The sequence below is a fragment of the Staurois parvus genome, unplaced genomic scaffold, assembly GCF_062004578.1.
Source record: "Staurois parvus isolate SC_StPar_1 unplaced genomic scaffold, SC_StPar_1.0 ptg000347l, whole genome shotgun sequence".
NCBI lineage: Eukaryota > Metazoa > Chordata > Amphibia > Anura > Ranidae > Staurois > Staurois parvus.
Window position 1 is genome coordinate 12,089,160 of NW_028318143.1, and position 19,061 is coordinate 12,108,220.

At 40.4% G+C, this 19,061-nt stretch overlaps 1 protein-coding gene across 3 annotated transcripts in view; it reads right to left on the bottom strand.

The window, feature by feature from the left end:
- The window catches only part of LOC149456841 (cytosolic carboxypeptidase 6-like), a 2,243,892-nt gene that overhangs the window by 1,676,752 nt on the left and 548,079 nt on the right, over positions 1-19,061 (bottom strand). The window lies entirely within an intron of this gene.

The window sequence follows — 19,061 nt, forward strand, 5'->3', positions numbered from 1 at the left end:
ACCAAAATAACGTGTATCAGGAAAAGCTACAATACACCTCCCTCTCACCCAAACAATTTGGTGTTTATAGTAATATGCTACTGAAAAGTACATGTATATAAAACATACTACTGTAGTGACATTCCTGGCAAGTGACTGTAAAATACACAAATGCTGTGCTACAGATTCCCTCCCCCTTAAAAACATACAATGAAACACAAATAAGCATTCAATGATTTCTTGAAAAAACTTGAAAAGTTCTCTGGACTACAATGTCCCTTCTAGGGCAGGGGTGGGCAACCTGCACCTCTCCAGCTGTTGCAGGACTACAAGTTCCATCATGCCTCTGCAAGACATAGCTGTAACTGTCAGTTTTGCAATGTCTCATCGGACCTGTAGAGTCATGCTTGTAACTTCCAATCTTTGCAATGCCCCATGGGAAATGTAGTTCCATAACAGCTGGAGAGCTGCAGGTTGCCCACCCCTGTTCTAGGGAAACAGTTCCAGTCTTGAAATACTGTGATTAAAATAGTGCTGTGAATGTGCTGTATAATAGCCAAGTTCTCCACTCATGCTCTCCCTGCTGCCTCCGCTCTCACTTGCAAAAGCTGGTCAAATACACTCTAGTCAATCCTGAGTGCACGGTGATGTACTGGTGCGGTATCCTCCCAATCTGTAGACTTCACAACCAACTAATGCAGATTCCTCTTCTCTTCCGTACGGACCATGAGTAAATTTAGAAAAGGGAAGCTTCCATAGAGTAAAACCATTTATTAATAGATAAAAAAACAAGTATTGCACTTACAATCTAAATATATCATGGGCGCTTTAAGGTAGTGATGTTCCTGGAATGCTTTCTGCGTTCCACCGCGTGTATACGAGAAATCGGAAGTGAGGCGGGTTAGGTCTCCCCAACATGTTTCATCATGACGTCATCAGGAGTGGCACCATCCTGGTTCACTTCCTCCATTATATGCAAGGCAGTAGCTTAGCAACCACCAGTCATAGTAATCAGCAGCCATTTTTCCGAAGTCCACATCATACTACTTATCATGGACACTAGTATGTTGCCTAGTATTTAGAGCTGCCATTTTCTAAAGGCCCTTACAATGTAAACAAAATGTGACATAACAACAAGAAAAAAAAACATTTTAAAAGGAGTTGTAAAATATAGGCTAAAACATTTACTCATCAAAAAATCAAAGGTAAATGAGCAATCAGTTATGTTAAATAGTGGGGATCCTACATTTACCCCATGATGTCAGTTAACACTTTCTCATGTGTCATTCCTCTCATAAGCTATGTGCTCAATACTAATATAGGAACACAACCATATACCGTAAATACTATGCCATTCCCCACAATGTTACTGTATATGGATTCAGCTGATTAATGTGAGTGATATGTCATTCCCCTCACAAACTATGTGTTCTATAAGCGTGCCTGGTCCATTGAGACTGATCTGAGGAAGAGGTAAGTCCTCAAAATGCGTTAGCCTGTTGGAGGTCCAGGGTTCCCATTGCGGATAGTCACCTAGTGTGGACTGGACAGTGCTGTTCTTTTATGATGTGCCTTTGACATTATTGTCATCTGTGAATATATTACCTATCATCTTTTATCAATAAATGTTTTTTTACGGTAATGCACTAGGCCTGTGAGCCCTCTGTTTGTTTTCTTTGAAATTACCAGGGAGACCTATAACAAGTGGGGTAGATTCATTGTTCTCTAGATTGAGAGAGTGCATTGATACATTTTTTACAGCCTCTGGTTATGAAAGAGAAGACTTACCTTAGGGATAGTAAACAGCTCATCTCAATGTTGGAAAACCTGACATGTTCGGAACAAAGTTTATTGGTGACGATAGATGTGAACTCATTGTAAACAAATATTGTAAAAAAGACGGGATGAATAGTATCAAGTGGGCTTTACATGGACAATCAAATCTGAAGCAGGAACAAATTCAATTTATTCTGGATAGCCTGGAGATGGCTATGAATAGAAATTATTTTTGGTACAAGGGAGAGTAATATGTTTAACCATTTGACGCCCGGCCAATAGCCATATGACATCCTGAAAAATGTACTAGCTTTCTGGGAGGCCGCCATATGGCGTCCTCCCGCACATGCGCAGTTTGCACGCTAGCAGAGCCGTGCAGCGGCGCGATCTGTCACCGACCATGTACCTCAGACACGGCCGATGACAGATCTGAGTACCGGCCCCCGTTGCCAGTACCATGTGACCTGCTGTGACCAATCACAGCAGGTCACATGACAGTTGTATTCAATGGATGGCTTCATTCATGCCATCCATTGTATACTAGTGTCTAGCTGTGAATGGTCACAGCTAATCACATGCACATGTCATGTGATTAGCTGTGGCCAAATCACAGCTAAGCACAAAAAAAAAAAAAAACCCCTGAATGAATCGATGTCATTCAGGTAAATGCTTGCTTATAGCAAAGTAATTCTTTGCTATAAGCAAATTGTGTAAAAAAAAAAAAATACTGATCACTCCCCCAAAGTAGTACAATGTTACTGTGGTAACATTGTACTACTTTGGACACAGTGAAATATGAAAAAAAAAATCTTAAAAAAAAAAAAAAATTTAATAAAAAATTTAAAATAATACAAAAATTAAAAAAAATATATATTTTTTTCACACTGTCACCAGTCAGTGTCCCTGATCACCGCCATGCCAGTTATATGATGATGCTGTACTGCACTGGTGACAGTATGTAAAAAACAAAATAGTGAAAATAATTTTTTTTATTTTTTCATTTTCTGAAAAATGACCAAAAAAAATACAACTTCAAAAAACTCGCCATTCCTCTTATGAAGTACGTCAGACTGTCTACTTTGCAAAAAGGGGTCATTTGGGGGATATCTGTACTGTTCTGACATTCTTGGACCTCAAGAAATTAGATTGGCTGTCAGTACTTCAGGATTGATCAATATTCAGATCTATACCACAGTTTGTGAACTCTATAACCTTCCTACAAACTAAATAATACATCCTAATTTGGGTTATTTTCACCAAAGACATGTAGCAGAATACATCTCGGCCTAAATTTATGAAGAACAATTATTTATTTGTAAACTTTTATAACAGAAACAAAGAAAAATGTGTTTTTTTTTCAAAAGTTTTGGTCTTTTTTTGTTAATTTAGCAAAAAATAAAAACCCCAGAGATGATTAAATACCACCAAAAGAAAGCTCTAATTGTGTGAAGAAAATGATAAAATTTTAGTTTGGGTACAATGTTGTATGACCGCGCAATTGTCATTCAAAGTGTGAGAGTGCTGAAACCTGAAAAATGGCCTGGGCAGGAAGGTGTAAAACTGCCCAGTATTGAATTGGTTAAACCAAAGGGGTAGCAATGGGAGCTAAGTCTGCTCCCAGTGTTGCCACTCTTTTCATGAACAAATAGTAGGAGAAAGAAATCTATAGAATTCACTGACCAGAGTTAAGATTCTACAAACACTACATAGATGACATTGTAATTTTATGGGAAGGTAATGAAGAATCATTGGCTAAATTCTTTTCAGATATAAATGAGAACAAATATAATATCTCCTTTACTGGCAATTGGGATTATCAAAAAATGAGTTATCTTGATTTGGAAATTTTTAGAAGAGGAGATCAGTTATGTACCAAAACATACTTCAAACAAACAGACCGAAATGGATATATACCCAAAACAAGTTGCCACCATTCACATTGGATAAATAATGTCCCTAAAGGACAAATAATGAGGATACAACAAAACTGCAAATTGATTGATTATGATTATGAGGAGCAAGCAAATGTCCTGGAGAACAGGTTCAAAGAGAAGGGATATAAGGAAAATAGGTTTAAAAACGACAATAGCACAAGAAATATGAAGATAGAATGCCTATTGGAAGATAACAATCAAAGAAGACAAGGAGGAGTAAATACTGTAACTCTGATGTGGCATTTGTAATGAGTTTCAATAGCCAATATAAGGCATTGGAGAAAATCATTAAGAAACACTGGCCCATCTTAAAACAAGACAGTACATTGGCTAAATTATTGCCTAAATATCCTTAATTAATTTATAGAAAGGCTTTAAACCTCAGAGATAGGCTGGTACATAATGTTATAGACCCTCCCAAGTATAATCAAATGTTTAGGGAAATCAAAGGACTCTATAAGTGCCAAAAAAGCTTGTTGTGTAGGACGAGCCAGCAAACTAGAAGGATACAACATTTCACATCTACTGTTACAAGAACACACTACCAAATTAACCACTTGCCCTCCAGAGGATTTACCCCCCTTCCTGACCAGGCCATTTTTTGTGTTATGATGCTGCATTATTTTAACTGACAATTGCACGGTCATGCAATGCTGAACCCAAATGAAATTTACTTCCTTCTTTTTCCCACAAATTGAGATCGCCTGTGCAGTTCTTATTTTTTGCGCTATAAAAAAAAAGCCTGACAATTTTGAGAAAAAAATATTTTTAACTTTTTGCTATTAAACATGTCCATTAAAAAATGTAAAAATCAAATTCCGTCATAAATTTACATCAAAATGTATTCTGCTACATGTCTTTTCTAAAAACAATCCCAATACCTGTAAATGAATTGGTTTACGTGAAAGTTACAGCGTTTACAAATGGCGGTATAGATACTGGAATTTTTTTTTTTTTACCAGTAATGGCGGCGATTGGCGACTTATAGGGGGACTGTGGCGGGCATTCTGACACTGGGGGGACATCCCCAGTGACATCAATACAGTGATCAGTGCTAAAAAAAAGCACTGCCACTGTACTAATGGCACTGGGCAGGAAGGGTTCACATGAGGGGCGATCAAAGGGTTAATTGTGTGCAGGGAGTGTTTTACATAGGGGAGCGGTATGTATGGGCTTCATCCTGGGTTCACATTGATGTGGTCCGGAATTCGCAGAGTTTTCTGTGCAAATTCTGCACCTCATCACAATCGCACCCCGTTCATGTGAACCACTGCGGTTGTGTATGTTAAGTTAACAACACCCCAAAATCGGTCTGCAAAACATGCTGTGATGTGCAGAATCGGATCGCATAGGTGTGAATACTCATGTGATCTAATTCTAGTGTGGACCCAAAAAAGGGTCCTGCAGCTCTTTGGTGCGGATGCGCTGCAATCTGAGCCATACATAATTTATGGCTCAAATCGCACCGCACACAATTTGCATCTGATTTGCACAGTAATGCGGTGTGGTTCCTGTGCGATTCACATGCAATGTACCGCACCTCATGAGTGTGAACCTAGCCTGACTGTAATCACACTGCTCTGGATGGCTGTGCTGTGCACAGCCATCCAGAGCAGTGTGCCCGAGCTGACAGGGAGGAGGACTGTTAGTAGACAAAGCATTCCTCCTCCCCATCAGAGATGCTCAGTAATCACCGAGTGCCGGTGGGATTACACCAGCCAGGACCCGGTGATTGACAGCCGTGAACGGTGGCGTGGGTAGGCCGTGTGTGCCCCCTACCCGGAAACACAAAATCATATATATATATATATATATATATATATATATATATATATATATATATATACACAAAAGTGATTTTGCACACCCCTGCTGCCCTGCAGCAGTATATTTGCTATAGGGCGGCTGGGAAGCGGTTAAGAAGTTTTTCTCTGGTAAACGTAATGTATGAAGGACCACCTGAAAACTCTCCACAAGAATTAGAGAGTATATCAACAATATTAAAAAAGGTTTTAAAAAATACAGTCTATCCAGACATTTCAGGGAGGTACACCACTGTGATCCAAGAGGATTAGTATTTTATAGTATAGATAAAAATCGCTCAGCATTGGAGAAGGAGCAACATGGTGAATCTGCATTAGTTGGTCGTGGAGTCCACAGATTGGGAGAATACCGCATCAGTACGTCACCGTGTACCTAGGATTGACTAGAGCGCATTTGACCAGCTTATGCAAACGGTCAATTAGTTGCCGTTGAGTGCGGCTGTAGCAGGGGGAGCACAAGTGGAGTCACTGAGTGAACAAATGCCTATTGTATAGCGCACGTTCACAGCACCATTTTTATCACAGTATTTCAAGATTGGAACTGTTTGCCTAGAGGAAGGGTCATGTAGTCCAGAGGACTTTTCAAGAACTCATTATATGCTTATTTGTGCTTCATTGTATGTATTGAAGAGGGAGGGGATCTGTAGCACAGCATTTGTTTGTTTATTTTACAGTCACTTGGCAGGAATGTCACTACAGTAGTATGTTTAATATACATGTAGAGTGCTCAGCATAAATGAGTACACCCCTTTTGAAAAGTAAGATTTTAATCAATACCTCAATGAGCACAAGAACAAATTCCAAAACTTTGACAAAACTTAATTTTATACATTTGTTTAGCTCATTACATGAAAGTAAGGTTAATAATATAACTTAGAAGACAAAATCTTCAGTTTTACTCAAATTAGTTGATGCAAAAATGAATACACCCCACGAGAAGAATTACTTCACCTAGTATTTTGTATGACCTCCATGATTTGTAAGGACAACACCAAGTCTTCTATGCATGGAATGAACAAGTTGGTGACATATTGCAACATCTTTTTCCATTCTTCAAGAACGACCTCTTTTAGAGTCTGGATGCTGGATAAAGAGTGATGCTCAACGTGTCTCTTCAGAATTCCCCATAGGTGTTCGATTGCATTCAGATCAGGAGACATATTTGGCCACTGAATCACTTTCACCCTGTTCTTCAGAAATACAACAGTGGCCTTAGATGTGTGTTTTGGATCACTGTCATGTTGGACAAGTGCACAACGACAAAGGGCATGGAGTGATGGTAGCATTTTCTCTTTCAATACAGAGCACTACATCTGTGAATTCATGATACCATCAATGAAATGCAGCTCCCCAATACCAGCAGCGCTCATGCAGCCCCACAGAAAGACACTGCCACCACCATGTTTCACTGTAGGCACCATGTATTTTTCTTTGTACTCCTCACCTTTGCGATGCCTTGGTCTCATCACTCCAGAGTACAGAGTCCCAGTAGTCTTTTTTTAGCATGGGCCCTGGCAAATTCTAGACAGGTTTTTTTGTATGGGCTTTAGGAGAGGCTTCCTTCATGGACGACACCCAAGAATGCCATTCCTCTGCAACGTACGCTGTATTGTGTCACGGGAAACAAATCACCTCAGTTTGGCTTTCTATTTCTTTAGCCAACTGCAGTGAACTTGCATGGCTGTTTTCTTCAACCTTTCTCATCAGAAGATGCTCCTGTGGAGATGTAAACTTCCATGGATGGCCTGGATGTTTCTGTAAGATGGTTGCAGTTCCATCTTTGTTAGATTTCTCTTCCATGTGGTGACATTGCTGACAGCATGAAATGGGAGGGGTTTTCTTTGTTAAGCAACACCCTTTTATAATCAATTGTCTGCTGGACACCTGTTTAATGAATGATTAGACTCACCTGTAGTTGCATTTTTGTTAATTAGGATTCAGTTGTCTACAATTTAGCTTTGCTCCTAAGACTTTAATTGGGGTGTATTGATTTTTGCAACATGGTCTTCAATGAATTTGTTAGGAAAAATACTTTTTGTGTGTGCATATTACAAATCTAGTTTGCAATCAATGGACTGCATTTGTGGGAGTATTTTGCAGTATAGTGTCCCATAGAAAATGTTGATTCTGAAAGGAATGTAAAGGTTTTCTGACAAATCTGTTGGGGTGTACTCATTTTTGCTGAGCCCTGTACTTTTCAGCAGCATATTAATATACACACCAAATTGTTTGGGTGGGGGGGAGGTGTATTGTAGCTATTTCTTGATGCACGTTATTTTGGTGTTTTACTTGGATACCCCTATGGAGGGGATAGTGATTTTTTTATACACACATGGTATGGGGCAGCGCTACACCACCTTTTTACACATTCTGATTACACACACTCACACGGAGTTTGTGACAGATGTTTCAGCAGCAGCCCAATATCTAGATATTCCGTTTTACATTGCTGGGTCCCTTATATTTTTCATTTCATTATTACGCAATATATCATTTTAGCAGACCTTTACATAATATTCACAATCAGTGTAGTGGACTTAAACTTTTATTGAGATTGTGTTTGGATTTTGCACTTACTTTGTTTGCACTGCATTCACTATTGTAGGTTTATTATAATCACTATTCTTAAAGGGATAGCACTACACATTTGTCTATGTATACATGTTTGTAGTATTTCTTTGTGGAAACCGCTATCTTGACTGTGATATTGGTTACACTATTTTTATATAATTTTTTCAAATTTCTTTGATGTTTTGTTGATTACATTAGTGCAGTTTAGCATAAGAATACATACCTGCACAGATTTTTTAAACCAGAGTTTAGTGCCAGTTTAATGTTACCAGGTAGAAGAACACTTTGGGCTTCAAAATCAAAATCAGACTGAAAAATCTCCAATTGGTGGGGCAAAAGTGACTCAATATTGTACTGTAACTATATTTATACACTATTAGCAGCTGTGGTCTGGATCTTGTACTTACACTCAGCAGACCCATTTGTGAAGAAACCATCCATAGAGCTGTAGGGACTTGCTTTATCTTGGTTCCCGTAACAATGGCTGCACAAGTTTAAACACATCTAGCTAGATCTCATATTGCATCTCTGTACAAGGCTGAATGTCATGTGTTCAATCAAGTATTGATATTAAATTACTTAAAATTAGATTGTATATTCTTACAGGAAGCAAACATCATTTACTAGCAAGCCCAGAAATAGAATACCAAGAAACCAGCCGATGTTCGCAAAAGAAGCCCAGCAGAGTGCTGATATCACATCTTCGCCTAATACAATTTGATAGCGATTATCTGCATGTACTTCCTGCTAGACAGACCACTTCTGAAAAACACAAGAGCTTTTTGGCAGAAATAAACCAGGCAAGACTGTTTTGGATACACAGCTGTTTTTGTGAATATCACAAAACAAAAAGGAACATTTTTTTACAACATTGATCATTGCGTTTACAAACTCAGAAATCTTAATGGAAATAGAAATACAACTGCCACCTGTCACTAAAATAAAGCAAGAGTGCTGTGTAAAGGGTACCTGTAATGAGTAGTAAAAAACATGCTGCAAATGTAAGGGGAAAACAGGTAGGCAATCTGCTTTTTTTAAACTAGAAAGGTTTTTTGTGTATTTGGGGAAAATCTGCTAAGCTCTACCTTTGTGCTAGTAAGCACTACCCTGAAGGTTATGTTCTAGGAAAGTCAGGTGTTAATAGCAGAGAGGTTCCGCAGTACCTAAAGAACAGAAAAAACTAGATCCAAATAAAAAATGTCAAGCAAGGGTGTCCAGCCTTTTGACCTTCCTGGGCTGGAAGAAGAGGAATTGTCTTGGTCCACACATACAGTACACTAACAATAGGGATAGCTGTTGAGCAGGAAAAGTCAGGCAGATCACAAGTTAATGATCACTGATATAAGTAATGTACCTATCTGAGTAATAAAACTTCATATTTTTTACTATAAAAGTATCATAAAACTAGTGCAATATATGACACTGCTTTTGACATACTAAAGCAGCCTTTCTCAACCAGGGTGCCCAGGCAGGGTGCCTTGAGGTTTGTTCAGGGGTGCCTTGGCAAAATGTCTAAAAATTGCCAAAAACTTGTACACAAGCCAGCGGGTGGAACAAGCCTGCCTTTTAGTTACACAAAGCCACAGGTTTTAATTGTGCACCATTAGGACCTTTTAGCCACCAGTGTCCTGACAACTAGTGACATCAGTTGATAAGGAGGATGTTGGTTGCCTGCACAGCATCTTTGTTTGACCCTCCCCCGCTCCTCTCAGTCTGTGCTGGGCGTCACATTATCTCAGTGAAAGAGAAAAACTGAGGGGGAAGAGAAACATTGGAATACTAGTCAGTACCAGTGTGCAAAAGTGTATTTGCTTTGGAAAAATAAATTGCCTCTAATGTTGGGTGCCCTACATGTGTGGATGTTGCTGCGTTATATAAAACTATTAGAATAGTTTTATACATTTTAGAAAGGGGGGGCCCTTTTAAAATTATGGACAGTCTAGAGGCACCCCATTTCAGAAAGGGGTGCCTCAAGACTGTCCATAATTGCAAAGGGTGCCTCGAAACGGTCCATAATTTCAAAGGGTGTCTTGACTGAATAATGGTTGAGAAGCACTGTGCTAAAGCATGCGTGTTCACATGCGTAAATGCATTTTTTCAAAATTTTCAAAAAAACAATCATTTTTAAATAAGTTTATGATTTTATGTTGGGCCACATTCATAGCCATCTTGGGCAGCATGTGGCCCATGGGCCATGGGTTGGACACCCCTGATGTAGACAAAGACAGTGTAACAACTACAGTATGGGACAAAATTAAAATGGGACTATGGGCAACGTGTGCTTCTCTTTAACCGAAACCCTTAAAAAATGTATGGAAACCAACAATCATAGAATGAAGGACAAGGCACATCTCCTATTATATGCGCAATGAAATGTCCAGTTTTTTAAATATATACTGCTAAAGAAAATAAGGTGTCTGTCCTGATGACGTGCACCGCTGAACAAATCACAAGGTTCTACCTTTATTTCCTGAGTGCTGGAGACATTCATATGTGGCTTTGCTTGGTTGTCTGTAAAAAACAGCCTTACCAAAACCTATGTGTAATCTCTATACCAGCCTTTCTCAAACTTTTCAACAAAGAGGAACCCTTGAAATAACGTTCCAGTCTCAGGGAACCCCTGTTAAATATTACTATATCTACATCTCATGATAAATTAGCGACGGTCAACGGGAAGAATGCTCCTTAGACTTGTAGTCATTGGGGAAAATTACCCACTTACAGATAGCTAAAAAGATCAATGGTGTTAGTGGGAACTTATCTGAGAGGCAGAAATTGCTTATTGCTCAAGGAACCTCTTGGTACCTTTGCAGGAACCGTAAGGTTCCATGGAACCCTGGTTGAGAAACCCTGCTCTATACCATTGGTGGTCAGCTCTCATGGTATAAGAAGCCTCAACTGATGCCCCTGATATCACCCAAGGGTCTTATATAATACTCAGTGAATGTAATGCTACAAAAAGCTGTTAGAAGCAATAGACATACAACAGGAGATGGTCAGAGAACACAAGCATACTACAAGAGATTGTTAGAGACTGCAAACTTGCAGACTTGCTGTAGGAGTTGATGGGGACTGGGTACATGCTTTAGAAGATGTTCATACACTGGTAAAACATTTTAGAAGAGAGTCATAGATTTTTAAAAATGGGAGAGATCACTGTTATTACTGCCACTTTACAAATCAGTACTTTTATATTTGTGTTACAACCCTACAACCTCCTTAAAAATTACTTGTGCGGCATCTGATATTTCTCTTAGCAATATCAATTTCATAAGATCAAAGAAAACAAATACACATAAAAAGATAAATGGGATGGGCAACACAGAAAAATGAAGACAGTGTGAAATAAATAAACCATGGTATTCAACTACTAGAATCCAATCTCAGGTCCTGGTCTCACTTAGGCAATTTGGAATTGTGGGCACAATCGGTCAATTCTGCCTGCAATTCCAAATTGCACTGAAATCACACTAAAATGCACAAGACGTGTTCGGGTGCCCCTCACCCGTAATGGCATCCCAAATGCTGTGCGATTTTACCAAAATTGTCCGTGACAAAATGAGCATGTAAAAACGTGCCGGACTCAGGGCCAAAACTTGGTTCCTGAGCTTCTTTGCCGTGACAATTGGGCTGCCCATTTAAGTGAACATGCTGCCCTGTTTGCAAGAATCGCGTGAAAATCACCCACACAAAAGTGTGAGCAGGAATGTGAGTTCCTGCTACTTGAAGTGTGAACAGGGCCTAAAGAATATTTTTCCTTCACTAGCTTAAGTAAGTAGCCAAAGGGCCACATGCAGCCCATGGGCTTCAGGTTGGGCACTAGTGCTAGATACCATATCATATATAGAGGTACTTCTAGCATTGTATTTCAAGTACATATATTTGGTAAACACAGTATTTATGCTTTAATAGTTGCTGACAAAAATCTTCATTTGTATGTATGATGCCATGTACAACTATGTTTGAATGGACAGAATGAAAGGGACAAAGTTGCATTAAATTCTATATGTAATCGCTAAATAAAACATGGTGTGGGAGTTTACTCTATAGCTACTCTATTGCTAATTAAACCTTTTGAGTTTGAAGCACCCTTTAACATTTGAGCATTCTTTGCATTGTGTATGTATAAACAGTGCACATACCTATTCATATTCATAATAATACTTAAGAAGTGAGCTCTTCTACACTCTTGGAGCACGCATACAACTCCCAACATATTTTATTCCTGACTTCAGGTCAGAGTGTGAGGAAACCAATAGAGATTACCTATTTAGCGAGGATCTGTAAGGATAGGAATATGAAAGATGTCACTGCTGACTTTTTTTTTTTTAGGTTCATGCTCAAAGGCTGTAAAGTGCTTTTTATATTTTATCAATGATATCAGATTTTGCACTTTCTCCTTAAACAACCTGCCAGGTTCTAAGGTTTCTATAGACATGTCAAAGCAAAACAACAAAGAAAAAAATATAATATTACTTGTTAGCAAGTTAACCATTTCATATGAAACATTAATAATGTACCGATTGCCGCAAAACTTCTTTTCCTAGTTAGTCGTATAACAAACACTAATACCATAACACAACTGAAAGAGAATGTGCGCACCAGGGGATCCAGAAAATAAAAGATTTATTCCTGTAAGCTTCTATAGGCAGGGCATGAGAGTGAAGAAACAGTGAGATGCCTAGCCATTCCGTATTCAGAAGCTCACCCTGTAATCCTTACCAATACCTGCTGGGTTCGGAGTCTCAGATAAACATGAGAAGTGGGTCATGGTGTCAGAAACACAGGTCTCATTTATTCAAATCTGATTCCTCTGTCTTCACTACAGCTGCAGAGTATGACGGGAGGGAAAGGAAAAGGTGACAACTTGATTGGGTCTCCAGAGACATATAACCATTTGGTTGCCAGACGTTAAGCTGTTTCTACCTATTTACTGCCAGTATTTGCAAGGTAGGCCTATTACACAGAGGCACCAAAAGAGGGCATCTGTGTTGGCTGGGGCCAACAGAATGTCCTAATCCAAATAGGTCAAAACATACGGGACATGAAAAAGGAATTTTTTAATTCTCTTTGTTACCGTGTTGCAAGATAATCATTAAGTAGTGGAGCTGCAATGCCATAGCATACATTCATAATGCTTGCTCTAACCTGCGGCCAACCACACAATAAGTGCATTAAACAGTCATGCCAGATGTGACTCAAAGAGCTTTCACAGAGCACCCATCATGATTAAGTGAAGAGTTAGGGAAAGATGAACTTAAATAGTCCGAATTTAGCTAAATATGAATCTCTTATAACTTACATTTTAAGAGAAAAACTATTATACCAGTACGAATTATAATCACCTGGAAATGCCTGCCTAATCAAAGTGCCAACTTTACCTGTACACCAGGTGGAATTTTAGACCAGGTTAACAAAGGAGATGCTTACACTCGTTGTTGACGTGACAAACCTAAAGTGGGAGCCACAAACTACTACCTTTAGGATTTAGCAATTTTATGTCATATATATATTAAATCCCCAGTCACGTTTTGGCAAAGAAATAAAAAGTCACTCCACAGGATAAATTTAAAATAAAAAGCAGCTCCTGCTGTAAATACTCACTTCTCTCCAGCACTGTCCCCATCCACTACCCAAGAGCCTTGAACACAGTTCACACTAGTAGTGGGCTGTGCAGCCCACATTTGCATCAGCACATCAGCCCATTCATTTAAATGGAGAATGCAAGGAAAAGACGCGTGCACCTCTTGTGAAACGCATTTGCACGGAAACCGCATGGTCTTTTTGACCATGCGGTTTCCATGTAGTTCCCACACCGGCGATCATAACGCAATCGTGCTGCGGGATGAGATGTGTGGGGGGTGCCATTCAGAATAAATGGAACCCCACCCCCAGTGTCTCGCAAAAGAAGCACAATGTGGCTGCAGGTGGTTGCGGGTGTGGGAATTGCATCGAGTGCGAGCTAGTGCAGGCAAGTGTAAACCTAGCCTAAGGGCATCTTCACACTGCCCTGCTGCGCTTTTGTAACAATGCAGCTAGCACAGGTTTTCATGTGGGTTAGCTGCACTTTCCCATAGACTTCTATGAGGCCCTTTGGTTTTGGTGCAATTTCAGGAAGGGTACCAAAACTCTTGCATGGAACCCACAGGTTCATCTAAGTCCCACCTGGACCTTGCTGAAAAGTTGCTGGAGCTGGCTTTAGGGCTTTTTGTTTGAGGATCTAGTCTGCTGGGAGAAAGTGTCTGGAAGATATTGGAAGGAGACCACCAATTATTCAAGGACATTAGTGAGTACAGGCTTGTGTGAGAGATCTTTGAGACTGTGTGCTGTTGCTACCCCTCTGGTGCTATATAGTCAGCTGTGTTCAAAGGGGATGTTGTGTCTGGTGTCCTGAAGAGCTCAGTCCATTAATTCCTCATGCAAGGACTCTCTGCTCATGAGGAGCTACTACAAAGCTCAATTCACCATTTACTTGTGCCAGGACTTTACTCATGTCTTTGGAGGAGAAAGTTTAGTGCCCTCAAATTGCTACTAAGAGTTACTGGAGTATCCAACAGTTACCCTCCTCCTATCTAAGTTCACGTTCTGCAATAAAGCATCAGAAAAGCATACCCCTAGATTGTTCATTGAGCCAAAAGAGTAACTGTGAGCCTGGCTGCGGGGCAACTCCGCAAAAAGACCTAAGGGACCTTTAATATTGTTGGCTCCTACAGGCTACCACTACATATGTAAATGTTAGGTAAGTTAGGATAAGCACTCCACGAATACATATTAAAGTTTCCTATTGCCAAAAATCCTGACTATCACATTTCAGGTATTGGGATTTGGTAGGAAATATGCATAAGAAACAGAAAATATAGACCTCAGTCAGTCATGTGGGGTTGTGACTCAAATACTGGTTCAAAAATAGGGGTCAGCTTAAGGCACAGCATGGAGGACACCGGCAGAGGTCAGGACTGGCTGGAGAGAAAGAGAAAAGATTTTACAGCTGGACAGTGACAATTATAACTGCTTGAAAAGAGATGTTCTATTTTTTGACAGGTTCTGCTATTTAAATTCTACTTTACATCTCAAAGAAGGGGAGGGGTAATATTGCCAGTCCATCCGTGTCATTATTCATGAAGTGTTGAAGGATAGAACGAATGTCATTCGGGGGACAGGTAGAAGTTCTGTCGCAGATGGCCGCACAGTAAGACACTAAAAGAACACCAGACTTGAAGAAAGCAGGGAGGTTCACTCTGCTTGTCACACAACGATGCACAGCTGAAATTCAAATCACATTAAATGGCTTCCAAAACTGCTCATAAAGTTGTGAAAGCGGAGCAGGAGCAGAGGTGTAATTTTGGTGTAGAAAATACCTGACTTCTCCAAGGCTGACAGTTCCATCAAGCCTGGTGAATAGAGAAGCATTTTATTGCCTGGGCAATGAGCTGCCTTATTATTGAGATTCCTGCGCTCAACGCCACAAGTTTTTCCAACAATAACATATTATGTGTAAGCCCAGGATTTATTTCTTGCTTTGATTTGTCAGGATACATCTTCCCTCCCTTACTGTTCTCAATGCAAATAGACAGCATGACTAAAGCAAGTCCAAAAAGAAAGTATAGTTCTATAACAATCATTAATAGGGCTATATTTATTAATAGGAACCAGACTAGGAGAGTAACAGGGCTAAAGTGCAGGGGCTTTGTAATGCTTGTGATAGTATATGTGATAGTATTGTGCAAGCAGGGCTGGTGCTTTCACTAGGAAAACTAGCCGGCCGCCTGGAGTGCACTGCCACCTAGGGGAACCTGGCACAACACAGGTCGGCACTCTCTCTGTGTGGGATGCCTCCCTGTCATGAATGATCCTCTACCTGAGGGGAGGGGCGGCAGAGGGGCAGTAGAAAGGACAGTGGAGGATGCCCCGTGTCTGGGGCCAGTGTAGCAGCTGAGCTGCCACTCCTCCCAATGTTCCTCTCAGACTCAGTCCCTTACTGCAAGCTGGCTGGCGGCTGCTGATCACTGTGGAGTTCCAGTCTTTCTCTTTCTATTCATCAGCAGAGGCAGAGCTTTAGCTACATTAGCTAGCCTAACACTGACAACAATACTTTAGGAACAAATCGGCTAAACAGCTGATCCTGTAGAGTTTGAACAGTGAAGGAACAACTCTGAAGAAGTAAGTGAGGGTTTTCTTTTAGCAGTGATCCTGCCACTGGCCATTTGACACTAATCTGACCCTAAAACAATGATGGGGGATCCATAAGGGTATTGGCATCATGTAATAAAAACTTTAGGCTTGAACTTTGCTCTGCATGGTCATATAAAGGCAGTTGAATATTATACAGTTTTAGAAGACCAGGTGCAACCTATGGTATAAACACTGTTGCCTCTCCATGCTGCCAAACAAGCCTACTTTGTCACACTTATTAATACCTTGGCAACCAGTCCTCTTTGTCTCTCCACCTCCGTCCAGTAACTCACTCACTGCTAATGAGATTGCCAATCATTTCAAAAACAAGACTGATGCAATTCGTATGGGCATCTCCACTACACAGACATCTATCCCATTTAGCATACCTTATACTAAACCTCCCTCAACACTTTCCTCTTTCAACCTTGCTACTACTGAAGAGGTCTCTAAAGTTTTCTCAGAAGCCCATCTCACCACCTGCCTCCTGGATCCTGTCCATTCACAACTACTACAGTCACCCTCTTCTTCTATCCTATGCTCCCTCACTCACATCTTCAATCTCACCCTCTCTACTGGCACCTCCCCCTCCCCTCTAAAGCAGGCACAGATCACTCCCATACTTAAAAAGCCCTCACTGGACCCCACCAATCTGAACAACTTAAGACCCATCTCCCTGCTCCTGTTTACCTCTAAACTCTTAGAACGCTTAGTCTATATTCACCTGAACTCCTACTTCACTAACAACCTTCTTGACCCTTTACAGTCTGGCTTTTGTGCACTACACACCACTGATACTGCCCTACTAAAACTACTCACTGATGATTTACAAACTGCTAAAACCAATGGCCACTACTCTGTGCTCTTACTACTTGACATCTCTGCAGCTTTTGATACTGTTGACCATCCTCTCCTCAAAAAAAATTCCTGTCTCTTGGACTCTCTTGGCCTCCGAGACTCTACTCTCTCTTGGTTCTCCTCTTACCTATTACAGCGCTTATTCAGCATTACCTATAACTCTGTCTCCTCCTCTCCACTTCCTCTTCTGTAGGGGTTCCTCAAGGTTCTGTTCTTGGACCCCTTCTCTTCTCCATCTGCACCTCCTCCCTTGGTCACTTGATAAACTTCTATGGCTTCAGGTACCATCTCTATGCTGATGATACACATATCTGTATTTCTACTCCTCACCTCACCACTTCAGTCTCCTCTCGCATTACCAACCTATTAAGTGACATATCAGCATGCATGTCATTCCACTTCCTCAAATAAATCTTTCTAAAACGGAGCTCATACTATTCCCTCCAGCCCGTGCCCCCTCCCATGACTTCTCTATCAAGATCAATAATACAACCATGAGTCCCTGCTCTCATGCCAGGGTACTAGGTGTAATCCTTGATTCCCATCTGTCCTTTCAGCCCCAAATCCAATCACTGTCCAAATCTTGCAGACTTCACATCTGCAACATCTCCAAGATACGCCTGTTTTTAACCTCTGAAACCACTAAGAAACTTACTTCCTCCCTTGTTATCTTTCGCCTTGACTATTGTAACACCCACCTCATTGGCCTACCTAATCGCAGGCTCTCCTCTCTTCAGTCTATCATGAATGCTGCTACCAGACTCATCCACCTTACCAACCGTTCCATATCTGCCATCCCTCTCTGCCAATCCCTCCACTGGTTTCCCACTGCCCAATGAATAAAATTCAAAACATTAAAAGTAACATATTAACCCATTTTTAACTGCCCCAAATTACATCACCAATCTTGTCTCCAAATATCACCCAAACCGTACTCTCCGCTCCTCCCACAACCTCCTGTTCTCTAGTTCCCTTGTCTCCTCCTCCCATGCTCATCTCCAGGACTTCTCCAGAGTCTCCCCCATATTCTGGAACTAGAATCTCTCCGACTATTGCCTACTCTGCCCACTTTTAGGCGATCTCTGAAAATCTATCTCTTCAGGGAAGCCTATCCTGCTTTCAGCTAATAACAGAATTTTCTATTTCTCCTATCAGTTCATCCCAAGTTATTACCTTTTGTACCACCAGCCCCTCTCTCTTAGATTGTAAGCTCCAAGGAGCAGGGCCCTCCTATCCCTCTTGTATTGAACTATATCATTACTGTATTGTCTCCCTTTATATTGTAAAGTGCTGAGCAAACTGTTGGCGCTATATAAATCCTGTATTATAATAATAATAATGATCTTGGGTTCCAAGATAATAATTCTTGTATATACACTACTACTTAAAGGAATGCTTCAGGAACCCTAGGATGAAACTAAATATCTACTATTGCTTCTACGGTTAACAGGTCTAAACATCACTGAACCTTTATAGTAAATTGTTTGGTGCTCTTTTGATAAGATTAGCTGGCTATTGAATCTTCCACATCTTACACCCTGGGGTGTGTTGGATGCCCAGTCCCCCTCTACATGTAGTGGTTCCATTTGCTGGCCCCTACTATATGTCAATATAGGACACAGGTGGGCAGAAAGAACAGCAGCAAGGGACCAAGCATCCAAGGCAGCTGAAAGTAAATTTTTTTAGCCAGCGTAGGATTTGAAGACAGCAGAGATAGGCAGCGCAGGTGGCAGGTTTATATAATTTTGTAGAGTGGGATAACATTGAGCTATTTTTTGTTCTTTTAAAAATACAATTGTATTAGGTGGTTGCAGCTTAGAAGGGGTGGGGTGTCAGCGCAGAACAATGATTCACTAAGAGTATTTGCCAGGAGTAACTTTTTTTTAAACTATTAGAAAATCCAATTTATGGGAAGTTTTGGTTTGCAGAATGCAAAATTTTTACTTAA